Below are 13370 nucleotides of genomic sequence, written 5' to 3'. Positions count from 1 at the left end.
AAATCCGGATTCATGAAGAATTGCAATAAAAAAAAGCGATTCGCACGCGATCGCAAATTCCGTTAGCGATTACCGATAATCGCAGAAAAACCGCTATTTTCAGCTACCCGCGCCGGGATTGCGATCTCGCAAATAGCGATATCGCTATTTGAGATATCGCTATTTGCGAGATCGCAAACTCGCGAGATCGGGAAAACGGGAAGTCGCATTTCGAGCCCAGTGATGACATCACAACCAGGAAGCTGCCAGTTCCCACCCCCATTCTCCACAGTGCGGCTGACTGAGAGGGAGCATTTTGGAGAGCTGCTGCAATACAGGAGAGAACTACAGAACCACAACTCTGCTACAATGTCTGAGGAACCTGTACCTGGCACCAGCAGCTCGTCTGGGCGCAAAAGGAAACTAAAATTTTCCGAGCAGGAGCTAGAACACCTGATAGAGGGGGTGGTGGCAAACCATGAGAAACTGTTTGGAAAAGATTCCAGGAGGGTCCCTGAACAAGAGAAACGCAGGATATGGCAGGGGATTGCCTCCACTGTGAACTCCGTGGGAGTGGCGGACAGGTCCCTAGAGGAGTTAAAGAAACGCTAGTATGACCTCCGAGGCCGTGCCAAGGAGAAGGTGGCGGCGCGCCTTGGAGAGTCGTCGGGTACTGGAGGAGGTGGACCAACTGTCCCACCCAATACTGCCATGGAGGACCAGGTGGAGGACACCCTGGAGAAGGAGGCCTGTATAGGATTCACACGACTCGACTCATCCCGCACCACCCAAGACACCCAAGGTAAGTGGCATGCGACTGCGACCCTGCCCCCTATGAATGTCCCTGACCAAATAGGCTCCCCTAATGTCCCATAGGCATGCCATAGTTGCACATCAAGGAATGTCCTGATGCATTGTGGGAGATGTAGTCTGGCCACAATGTTGTAGTACCACAATGCAGCCAGACAGGTCCCAAAGCACACAAAGCCACAGCCATTCAGGGAATGTCACCCAGCATGCATGTAGCAACTGCACGTCTGCCAGATACATGCAACTAATGATCCACCACTTACCCCCACAGGTGGCGAAAGCAGCGATAGTGAAAGGCTGCAAATTGATGAGGAGGTCCAGGAGGAGGAGGTTCCACCACCAACCCAGGCACCAGCCCCTGCCGCTGCATCAACACCAGCAGCCAGATCCACCTGCAGTGTCCCCCCTGCGACTGGTGCAGCACCCACAGCCGCTGCCAGGCCAGCTACCATTGTGCCTCCTGCTACCGCTGCACCACCTAGAGCCGCAGCCAGGGCAGCTACCATTGTGCCCCCTGCATCTGGCACACCAGCAACACCAGCTGTCACACCCCCTGCATCTGGCGCACCAGCAACACCAGCTGTCACACCCCCAGCAGCTGTCGCCACAACATCCGGGCCCGCGCCAGTTGCCACACAGCGGCCAGCCCCAGACTCAGGCCAGCAGGGCAGGCGTGGCAGGTCACGCCAGCACTCCACTCCAGCAAGCAGGCGGGCCAATGGCCAGGGACTGGCGCGTCTCAGCATTGAAAGACGCATGTTGCGGATACACCAGTGCCAGGCATGACAGCAAGGAGCTATTCAGCTGCAGCTCCATATGATAGGGCGCAATGTGGCCACAGTTGCAGGCCACATGGACGGCATGAGGGCGGCCATGGCAGGTGTGGGGGAGCGCTTAGACAACATGACTGCAGCCATGGTAGGTGTGGGTGAGGGAATGGCCCGCATGGCTGCAGCCATGGAGGCCAACACCGCTGCGATGTCCACACAGCGCAGTGCAGCACGCCGCAGCCACCGTAAACTTATGAGCCGGCTGGCCTCATACAGCAGGGCAAGTTATGTAGCTGCAAATGCAACTTCTCTGTTGGCGCGGCGCTCCCTGACACTGCAGCACCAACTAGTCCAGTGCAGTGAAGACATGACCAGGGTCCTGGAGCACCTCACCACGGCCGTCATGGCACTACACCCTCCAGCAATACCATCCACTGTGGGGGGTGATGATGCTAGTGAGGGGGCGTCCAGCGTCAGCAGCCACTCAGCCTCACAAATCCCACCACACAGCCGCAGCACCAGGCCCACGCCAGGTCCTGAAGCCCCGGAGGAGGATGCCCCTCAGAGGCGCTTGGGCGCAACGCGCAGTAGGCGCACCTGAGAACTTCAGACTTTCATTGGCACAGGCTGACGTTAAGCCTGCCATGTTCTAATACACAGCAGTATGCTGTAATACTGTTAGTGGGAGTTATTTGTACTGGAACCTTATTTATTTTTTGTGAATTGAACAAATACATTTATTTTGCTACACACATTAGCGTTGTGTCATCATTACATTTTGCATGCATTTTGATTTGTGGGGTGATGGAAGAGGTTGTACTAGAAACTGTTCACTGTGATGTGGTTGCGACGTCTGTGCCCTTCTGCTGGGTTCTCCCCATGTGCATGGCGTGCATGTGCAGGTGGCCGGTTGTCCCCCTCAGATTCACTGCCAGAGATGTCAACAGGTATCCGGCGCTTGGTTGCAATGTTATGTAGTATTGCGCAGACAGCCACAATGCGGCAGCACATTGCAGGACTGTAATACATGGCCCCACCTGTCTTGTGCAGTATGCGGAACCTGCTCTTGAGCAGGCCAAATGTCCTTTCTATGCAATTCCTTGTCCGTATGTGTGCAATATTGTAGCGCCGTTGCTGTGGTGTAGCAGGGTTGAGGTATGGGGTCAGGAGGTATTCACGGAGGGCGTAGCCACTGCCACCTGAATGAGAGGAGCAGATGGTGATTGCCTGTGCTGCGCTGTTACATCTTAGCAATGTGACATTTTCAACAAAGTGTACTTACCAAGTAGGTGTCCTTCCCCAAACTCTCCCCTGACCAGTCGTGTGTGGAGGCCGCTGTGCCGGAATATGAAGGAGTCATGGGTACTCCCTGGGTACTGTGCGACAATGTCAGTGATGTATGTCTTAGCATTGCAGACCATCTGGATGTTGAGGGAGTGGTAGGACTTTCTATTGCGGAACATATACTCCATGGCAGCTGGTGGGCAGATGGCGACGTGGGTACAGTCTATGCATCCGAGCACATGTGGAAAATGGGCTACATTGTAGAATTGTAGCTTGGTCATGTCCAATTCCTGTTGGCTGGCGGGGAATTTGATGTGACGGTGTAGCTGGGTGAGCATGGCGTCAACAAAAGTGTGGAGGCAGCGTGACATGGTGGGCTGGGATATCCCCCCAGCAGCCGCTACTATCCCCTGGAAACTCCCGGAGGCCAGGAGGTGCAGGCTACACAATACCTGCACATGTGTAGGCACCGCATTGGTACGGCTTGTTGGGTGCTGCATCAGGGGGTCAAGGTCCTATATTAGCTGCATTATCATTTTTCCATTCAGCCTGTATTTAGCATATATCTGCTCTCTGGTTTGGCCCAGCAAGGTGACCCGCTGGCGGAATATCCTGTCCTGGATCCTGTGTCTCCTCCGTGCTAATCGCTGTAGCCTTCGACGCCTCACCACCATGTACATTCCTGGCATTGTGGGACTCCTAATGCTGCTGCTGATGATGGTCCTTATGTGTGATTGGTCAGGCCAGAACCTGTTGGTGATTGGACAACGGTTTTTTGAAAGTTTTTTTTGCATGGCTTTTATGGTTACCACCTGCTTTGAGTTGTCCTTATTTTGCGCGGTGCAAAATGCGGATTTTGGGTTTTTCGCTATTAGCGATTTTTCTTGAATACCGATAGCGATTATATAGCGAATTCGCTATTATTTTCGCAGAATCCATGGTTTCTCGCATTTTCCGATTCGCTAATGCTCACCTGCCGGGATTCTGCGAATATAATAGCGAATTCGCTATTCTGTGTTTGCGACTTCGCTATTTTGATGTTGAATGCCGATTACGGAAATTGTGCCCGCATTTGCATTTTCGCAGCGATTGCGGGCGCAATTTTACTTCATGAATCAGGCTGCAAGTTTTGTAGGCAGGTTGGGGAAAACAAAAGCAGCTGGTGTCAACCAAAATATAATTGAAAGATAAAGGCTCAGGTGAGAAGAAGGAAGAAAGTACTTGCTGTGAAGAGTATCACTGGGAGCAGGAACTTAAGGAGCATTGGTCTCAGGAGAAGAGAAAAGACGTTCGTCCCAAAGTTATCTAACTAACCAGCTTTACACAGGGAAAACATAACATTCCGTCCACAAAAAAACACTCTTCTGTTTTCCTGCCAAGCAATAACCAATTAAAGCCCAATGTTCTATCATGCATGATGTCCACCTCCTCCTTCTCATGGAATAATACAATGGCAGCCCCTTCTCCCACCAGCCTTCACAATATCTTGTACAAAGGAGTATTCCCTCATCAGCTTTCTCAGGAGTTGGCATTTCGGTCCATTCCAGCTAACCCCTACACTATGAGCCTCAAAATGTAAGCTAGCAACGAATTACATTTTAAACAAGCACACAAGGACTCTAATCTGAAATAAAAAAGTGTTATACAGAGTGTTAGATTTGGGGGTCTCTAGTTGGCACAGGTAGGTACTTGTGACAAATAGGGACCCTTGCCTCAATGCAGGATAAGGGGATTACACTCCTAAAATAACCCCTGCTCACCCCTTTGGTAGCTTGGCACGAGCAGACAGGCTTATCTCGGAGGCCGTGTGTAAAGCATTTGTGACCACATACAGTAACCCAGTGACAACACTACAAATGGACACCACACAAGGTTTTATATCAAAATATTTGAATACTTTATATAGAGTTGCCACATAAAGACAAAAATACACAATACTATTACTTTAAGATGGTAGACTTAGCTTAGTCTAGTTCAGTTCTTAAGATGCGATACTTTCCGTGAATGTACCTTACAATGCGTTGCGCTTCCACGACAAGTAATGTTGCAGCGATGGAAATACGGCAAAGTTCTGGTGCAAAGAAATAAAGACGCGCTCTCTCATTGATGCAACACGCTTCCAGGGGATGCGGCGATGTCTGCTGCAACGTCGATCCTCTTCTCCGGCGATGCGAGATAATTTACAAGATGCGAGCCGCGACCGGCCCTGCAACAAGCTTCCCAGCGACCCGACGGCATCTGCAGTGATGTCGATCCTCTCTTCTGGCGATGCGAGATGCTTCCACAACAATGCGAGCCGCAACAGGCGCTGTAAAAATCTTCCCAGTGATGTGGCGGCGTCTGCCGCGACGTCGATCCTCTTCTCCGGCGATGAGCCGTGACAGGCCCTGCGACACGCTTCTCAGAGATGCGCCGGTGTCTGATGCGACGTCTATTCTCTCCTCCGGTGATGCGCGGCGCTTCGTGTTGTGCAGAGGATGTACTGCAACATGCTTCTTGATCTTGCGTCGCGCTTCCAGCTCCTTGCGACAGGCAAATCCCCCACAAAGTCCAGCACAGCTGCATGCACTTCAGGAAGACTTTTGGGGAGCTGGTGGGTGAAGTCTGTTGTCCCTGAGACTTCAGCAGGAGGCAAGCTATGTTGCAAGCCCATGGAGATCCTTCACAAGTTGAAAGTAAAGGACACAAAGTTCTTTCTCCTTTCTTTGGCAGTCAGGCAACCACTGCAGGCTAATCCCCCAAGCTGCATTTCAGTTTAGGGGTAGTCTCTCCTCAGTTTGTTCAGGTTCCTCTCCTCAGCAAAGGTTTCTTCTTGTAGTCCAAAGTGATCTAATTTCTTGGGATCAGGGGCCCAATATTTATACCCCAAATCCTTTGTTCTCTGAAGGGAGAGGGGCTTTTGCATAGTCCAAACCAGTTCCTGAGCACTTTGTTTACAGGATTCCTTCTCTTCTTTCAGTGTGCAGGGCAGAGACATCAGACACACAGGAGGTGGAGCCAGCATTGTAGAGGGAAGGCCCAGCCCTATTCAGGTCCCAGGTGCAACTCCTCCCTCCCATCTAGATGCAGATCTCTCTTTTCACCACTGGGCTGCCCAGCCTGTCTCCTGGAATCCCCCAGCCCTGTCACTCACAAACTCCAGACAAAGGAATACACAACCTAGCAGAGGCAGCCTTGAAAGGTTAGGCAAGAAAACACCTGCTTTATAAAAGTGGTATTTTTAAACATAGAATATTAAAAACAACTTTACTAATAGATGTCTTTAATTATTCTGAGGTCAGGCATACTAAACTTGAATTTCTACCATGTTCTCTGAGTCAGTTAGGATTATAAAATGGAACAATTCTTAGGCAGCCCATTCTGGCCTATGAAGAACAGGTAGCCTTGCAATAGTGAAAATGAAAATAGCTGTCTTTCACTATTAGGACATGCTATACTCACCAGGGCATGTCCAACCTTATACTTACAATGCACCCAGCCCTTAGGCCTACCATAGGGGTGACTGATATGAAGAAAAGGGAAGGTTTAGGGACTGGCAAGTGGGTGCACTTGCCCAGTCAGCATGACAGAACCAGACTGCACACAGTCTCTGCAATGGCAGACCTTAGACACATTTTACAAGGCTGCTTCTGCGGGTGGCACAACCAGTGCTGCAGGCCTAATAGCAGCATTTGGATTACAAGCCCTGGGCACCCCTTGTGCACTGTACTAGGGTCTGACAAGTAAACCAAACAGTCAATCATAGAATCACCAATTAATACATTCATTTACAATAGGGAGCACTTGCACTGTGGCACTGAACAGCAGTGGCACAGTGCCCAAAGCATCTAACACCAGCAAAAACACATGAGGCAACAGTAAACATGGAAGGGAGAGCCATGCCGATGGTGCCAGGTCTAACACTCAGTGAGCAGAATTACAATATTCATTCCCAAAATGGGGTGGCCTACTCGTGTTAACTTTATATGCACATTAGCTAACAGTTAATCACATATTTCATTCTTTATGCTAAATCTAAATGTGAAAAGTGTAAACTCTAATAAGAAACAAAAATAAAAGCACATAATGAATAGATCATGTGTAAATCTTGTAAACTAAGGTCAATACGGATTACAGATTATTATATTAATTGAGAGCAAATATATGGAATCGATTCTGTGTCATCATCTGCAGAGATGTCTTTTATGCACAAGAGTAATCCATTTTTTAGATTTAGGTCCTCTATGAGTACCATTTCATACTCCTACAAATGTGCCCAGGTTTTTGTTGATGGGGTTTTAAATTATTTTGTGTTTTGACGCTAGAACGTCTGCATTTATGCACCCTTTCCATGAAGACAATATTTTATAATGCTTGCCATAAAACCTCAACCTGCACCTTTTAAAAAAAAACAGTTTAGGGTAGGTAAAATGTTTCCTTCTAAAATAGCAGCCTCTTGTGCACATTGTTTACTCTCTTTAAGACTTGAAATGGTTCGAAAATATCTTTTGAATCCTTGATGCTTGGTTTAAATAATTCACCATGTAGTTAGTCCTTTGATGTGTTGCCGTCAGTCAGTCACATTCTCTTGGAGATATTACAGGATGAACAGGAAGAATACTGTAGGCAGTAACAGACCAAACAAGAAAAAAAGCTCCAGAAAAACCCACCCACTGGGTTAAAATATCCCCTAGAAGTAACTGGCTTACTGTCATTTTTAACAACATTAGACTGCAACACTCACCTTTACAAAAAATATACTCACAAAAAATGATACACTTTATGTCTTATGTAGCTGTATCTGTTCCACCTGAGGATAATGGTATTTTAGATGTGAGAAATATTACAACTTGTAGCATTTGTTTATCTGTCAGTTGCAATTATTACCACCTGGTGGCAATTCCCCTGGCTACATTTGCCTTGGCTGTATTTTCAGACTGAGGCTTTTAATGCTCAATTGCGGTAATATTGGTGGATTCTTAGGGGCAGATTTATGAAGGGCTTGCGCCACGTTTACGCCGCCGTTGCGTGACGCAACGGCGCGGAAACGTGGCGCATCCCTGCACCCTATTTACAACGTGACGCATCTAGGAGATGCGTCACGTTGTACAGCACTGCGCCATGAGGAGGCGTTCCTAGGCAGGGGGGGGCGTTCCTGCGCAGGAACGCCTCCTGAAAGTGGCTGAGTGAAATCTATGAGATTTCACTCAGTCACTTTCAGGGCAATGCTGCGTCAAAACCCTGCGCCTGCTTGAAGCAGGCGTAAGGCTTGAGGCAGCATTGAAAGAATAGGCCCCCTCAGAGCATTGCTGGAGCTGCGTCGCGCTTGCGACGCAACTCCAGCAATGCGTCACTTTTACGGCACAGATGCGTGACGCATCTGTGCCGTTTTTGCCCCATGGTGCGCCGCATCATAAATGCGGCGCACCATGGGTGGCGTAGCTGTGGCGCACTGTGGCGCATGTTAACTGGCGCATCCCTCGGGATGCGCCAGTTAACATAAATCTGCCCCTTAATATTTAGTAGATGTATCAGTTACCACCAGTGGTAATTTGTACGTGCTGAGGACCAATCGTGTAATTATATTCAGCCCGGTCTGTGCAGGTAACAAGTTTGGTGGTGAGGCTGGGTGGGGGGGATTTCGAGGGACGATGCCAAGGGAAAATTAATTATTTATTTAATATCCCCTCTGCATCGTCCCTCGAAATGCCTCCCAACCTGGCCCCACCGCCCCACCTCTGTTAACTGCGCTGTTTTCTGCACGGACCGCGGCTGATTATATTTGTGGCTAAAAGCCCAGAAGTCAATTGCATTGGTTTTCAGTATAGATTTCCAGTGACATATTTAATTAACGGCTATCAGCCATCTTTGTTTTTTCATTGCCCTGCACCAGTCACCTATCAATACTTTCACAGCACCGGTGAAAGGTGAATGTTTTCTACTACCAGGCAGTATTTCGCTTAGAACTTTAGACTCAGCAGAGCTGTAATTTTCAATTGTAGGTACGTGCTATGCGGTGAGGGCCATGACCTGGATACCATCATACTCCAGATAATGATTTGGGTCTGATGTGTAGAGGAATATCACAAACTTGATTTTTCCTAAATTTTTTAATCTACGTACCCGCACTTCTTTCTCTTCTAACCAATGTGTTGCTGACTAACTGATTCAAGTAATCCTAATCCGGTATATTTTATGCTCTTAAAGCCTCATAACCATTTGTACCCAGCTCGTCAATAATAATTTGCATCCAATTAAAACAGCAGACGATTTTAATCTCCAAGATTATAATATTTCTAACTTTCCCTTATACATTTCCCTGTCTGGCAGTGTTAGATTACCCTGCAGCATGGAGACGGCTACAATACACCTTGCAATCCATGCCCTCCTGACCACAGTTGAAGATAGCCCCTGCCTCCTGATATTGCCTCTCAGCTACCTTCAACACAGTTGACCGTCCCGCCTTCACAAAGCTCCTTGGAATTTCAAATGGGATTCACCAGCAATATCCATTACTTGTTCACCTCCTACCTTACCAACCAACACCAATTTGTTCACACAACGCCTCCAGGTTGCAAATGATCCCCATCACCAGAGTTCGGTACTACCCCGTCAACTTCAGGCGCTCCATGTAGCCACATGGAGGCTACTCACATATAAAAGCACCAAGATTTACTAATATGACATTAAAACACAACAAAACTTGAAAGTATTTTCTGCTTCAGACATCCAACTCCTCAAACGCTGCCTACAAATCATCCAGCCTTGAATGTCTAGCGCCGAACAGAAGCACAATGCAGCTGAGACAGGATTTCTGTTATTTGCCAAGATAAGCAAACTAGAAGCAGTACAAGCCTGCCTCAATGTCATGGGCCTTGACAGCTCTGAGTGTCAGCTTTCACTGCAAAGTCACTTGGATTACCCTGGACATCAACCTTGCCCTCTAGAAACATATTCCCCACCCCCCCAAAAAAGGATGGACTAGTACCAGCTCTCTCTCCTGTAAAGGAAGTGAAACCTTTTTTTCCAGAAAGTGAATTCAGAACTGCTGTTTTAGCCCTCGTACTGTTGCATCTTGATGATGGTAGCTCCCTGATCTCCCAAGCTCCACACTGACTTCCTCTGAACATCTCACCCAGAGCCTGAAAAAAAATGATCACATCAGCCTCATCCTGATGGAACTCCATTGGTTCACCTTCCTGACCTGCACCATCTTCAAAACCAGCTGCATCATTTTAAAACCAGCATGACCACTTACCTTGCAGAGAAGCTCACCATCTCTGGTGGTTCTCGGTGCATTCGCAGCTGGGACTCAATCAGACTGCAGACAAAGAAGTGTAAAAAAGAAAAAAGAAAACAAGACAGCAGTGCATATACACCTATGCACCCTGAGTTTATGACAGCATCCCTGTACCGATTAGGACCACCTAAATTGGAGCAGCACTTTAGGAAGGAGTTGATGACGTACCTTACATCACAATGTGTGCTTTCAATGAAAGGTAAAATCCTGTGAGTAAGTTCTCCGGGTAGGGCGATGAATGATCACAGAGAATTTATTTTGTTTATTACAGTAGATGTAGAGAGGTGTGGCTCACTGGTTAGAGGCGGCAGACCCGAGTGCAGAGAACGGCCCGGGACCACGGTTCGATTCCCGACGCGGCAGGGTCTTGGACCAGGGTCAGCGGACTGATATTTCTCGCATCGGTGCCTACTCCGACCGGGGAGCACACTCGGCAACTCTGGGCATTAGCTTGCCTCATCTCTACAACGGCCCCCCACAGACGCCGGGGATGCCTGGTTTCACCCTGGAGATACCCAGAAAAGGGACCATCTCACAGGGAAAACCAGGACGGGTTCCCCAGCGGTCTACAGCGCCGGGACACTCGGGTAGAGTAACTGTGCGCTTTACAAGTATCCCACATTTACATTTACATTATTATATATGCTTTTCTGCTGTTTTCATTGGAATCCTCTGCTGTTGGTCCCAAAATGCATTTATTTACCTCAGGTAAGTCCTAATTCTCCATGCTTAAAGGGTATGGAAAGAAGAATTCACGAACAAGATTTATACAACTTTGATTGCCCAGTATACCCTTCATTCGATGGAGCAAAGAATACTGCATTTATTTTATTTCGAGCCTCCCACAGTGCTTCTACATGAAGACTTTAGTGCGTTTTACAAATAACAATGATAAACACGAGGCATTGCAGTGTTCCTTACAATGATCCTTACAATAAGCATAGCAGGAGGCAGAAAAAGGGGAATCAGGGCTTGTACTTCCTTTATTGCTCACATAATCATAAGTTACATCTGAAAATTATAAATGAGAAATATATTCATTTTTTGGATTCACATGAATTGATAGGGCCATTATACGGCCGTATATCCTATCAAGTAGATATTGATGAAGCAGTTTTTTAAAATTGAACTATAAACAATGTTATCAGTCGATGAGAAAAATACATACGCCAAATTAATTACAGTAATAACATTCCAGGGGTCATCGATCGCGAGCATCTTCTATATAAACTGAGATGAAAGTGATGCATCATGCATTGAAGCATAATTACAGGAGAGATATACGGTCCTGCACAAATGAATAACTCGGTCATATTTCTTCTTAATAAGAAGATCGTGACGCTGTGGAGGACCTTCTTTGAATTCATCTGCGGTGCCAATACTGAGGGCGGGTCGGAGCATGAATGCAAATGCTGCCCTTTTCCAGAGACCCAGGTGGGCGCGGCACAGACTGCTGGGCACCAATGAAGGGCATCAGAATGATGGCCCAGATGACCCAAGGCTGTGCACTGGTGTTAGTGTGACGTGACACAAAACTACGCGTGCCATTTGTTATCCAGCACAAAGCATGGGTTTTGCTAGAAAAATGCACCTTTCACTGTGCAAAAAGCACTTTGGGCTGCATTGTATTAAGGGGGTCTGAATAGATTTTGTTGCAAAGGCCGATGTACAGAGGTAGCCACTGCCAGGCAGGCTTTGCCTTAAAACATAGCACCTACCTGAGCAGGCCTAAAGAAGGGCAAAGTGGGTCTTACGTTACATGTGTGCTGCACTTCACACTACACATGCAGTGCATGGAAACCTTCTGAATTTGTCTGCACACAGTACTTGTTACTGGATTGATTGTGTGTGGCACACATTCTGAGCTAGGACGCACACACTCACCTCTGCATCCTGGTGCAAGGCTGTGCCAGTGCTAGGGAGAGCACCAGCAGCAGGCCAGTCTAGTCTACGTTATATCTTTACATAATGCAGCACAACAAATGTTGATGCTGTGCTGCATTGCATGAATAATTAGTGAATCTGGGCTAACAACTGCATGAATCAGAGTTTGCTAAAACAGGTGCCATCTCTGTTCTGAGACAAGTGGTTTGTTGCAGTACCACTTAAAGACGCACAGGTCTCCTAAGACATCAGGCCAACCTAACAACACTCGTCACCAGATCATAGATCATGTAGAAGGAGAACCACTAGCTGTCAATAGCTTCAAGGTCACCCAACCAGGAGTGGAATGAACCCTGAGGCAACGATTTCCAACAAAGCAGAGATGCTTTTAACCATCGAGAATAATGAAATATGCCCCTGGGGCTCTATGAAGACGATTAACAGTTTGGCTAACGTTCTCATGAAAACAAAACAAAAGATGGTTGTAGAACAGAACCACGATTAGCTGAACCGCGCATGCCTTAACAATGTGGTCGGAACAATGAAAGTCTTACCAACACATTCCTTTACCACGCAGGTCTTTAAAATGAGTTGCTTCTGGGAAAGCGCTGGACCTTGGAACAGTATAATTTACTATAGCAACTCCAGTCTGCGCAACAGTAAGTAAAGCGTTGGACTTTAAAGTCCAACCCTGCTATACCTAAGGCATGTCGTTGTAATGGCATGCGTGGTAAAGGAATGCATGGTCAAGGCGCATTCATTGCTCCGACCATGTTGAAAAGGAAACTTGTGGTTCGGTCGTCGTCATTATTGCTGTTTCCCATAAAAAATTTAATCATAGTGGATCCATGGTATGGATTTGCCTAGGGTGATTTGATCCCAAACCCTTTGGTCTTGTTTCAGTGCTCTTTGAAAAAACGAAATTGATCAATGAAAAATTTAACAAGCCCTGACAATGTGAATGGGTGAAATGCATTGAGAATAGTGCACCTGCTGTTAATGCTTGCCCCCATGGTGAGAAGCGCTCAGTCTTGGCAGAATTTATCTTGAGAAATTGTACGAACAACGGGGCATATTATCTAGATGTGCGTTAAAAAACGCACATCGCACATTTTCATATCGGCGGCTATCGCTGGATTTTTTCGCCGTGATAGCACATAATTATCAACGCGCATCACGTAGGCGAAATCAAATCCGGCGATAGTCGGTGATATGGAACATTAGCGCATGAAAACAAGCGTTGTTTTCACGCGCTAATGTGTGCCTTGATAATATGGGTGGGGGTGGATTCAGCTTTATGATCCACACCCCCATGTTATCAATGCCTAACACCTGATCAGAGCAGGCGTTGGGAGACCTGCGAT

Source organism: Lissotriton vulgaris, chromosome 3_1 (assembly GCF_964263255.1).
Source record: "Lissotriton vulgaris chromosome 3_1, aLisVul1.2, whole genome shotgun sequence".
Classification (NCBI taxonomy): domain Eukaryota; kingdom Metazoa; phylum Chordata; class Amphibia; order Caudata; family Salamandridae; genus Lissotriton; species Lissotriton vulgaris.
Note: the sequence above shows the minus strand (reverse complement) of the source record.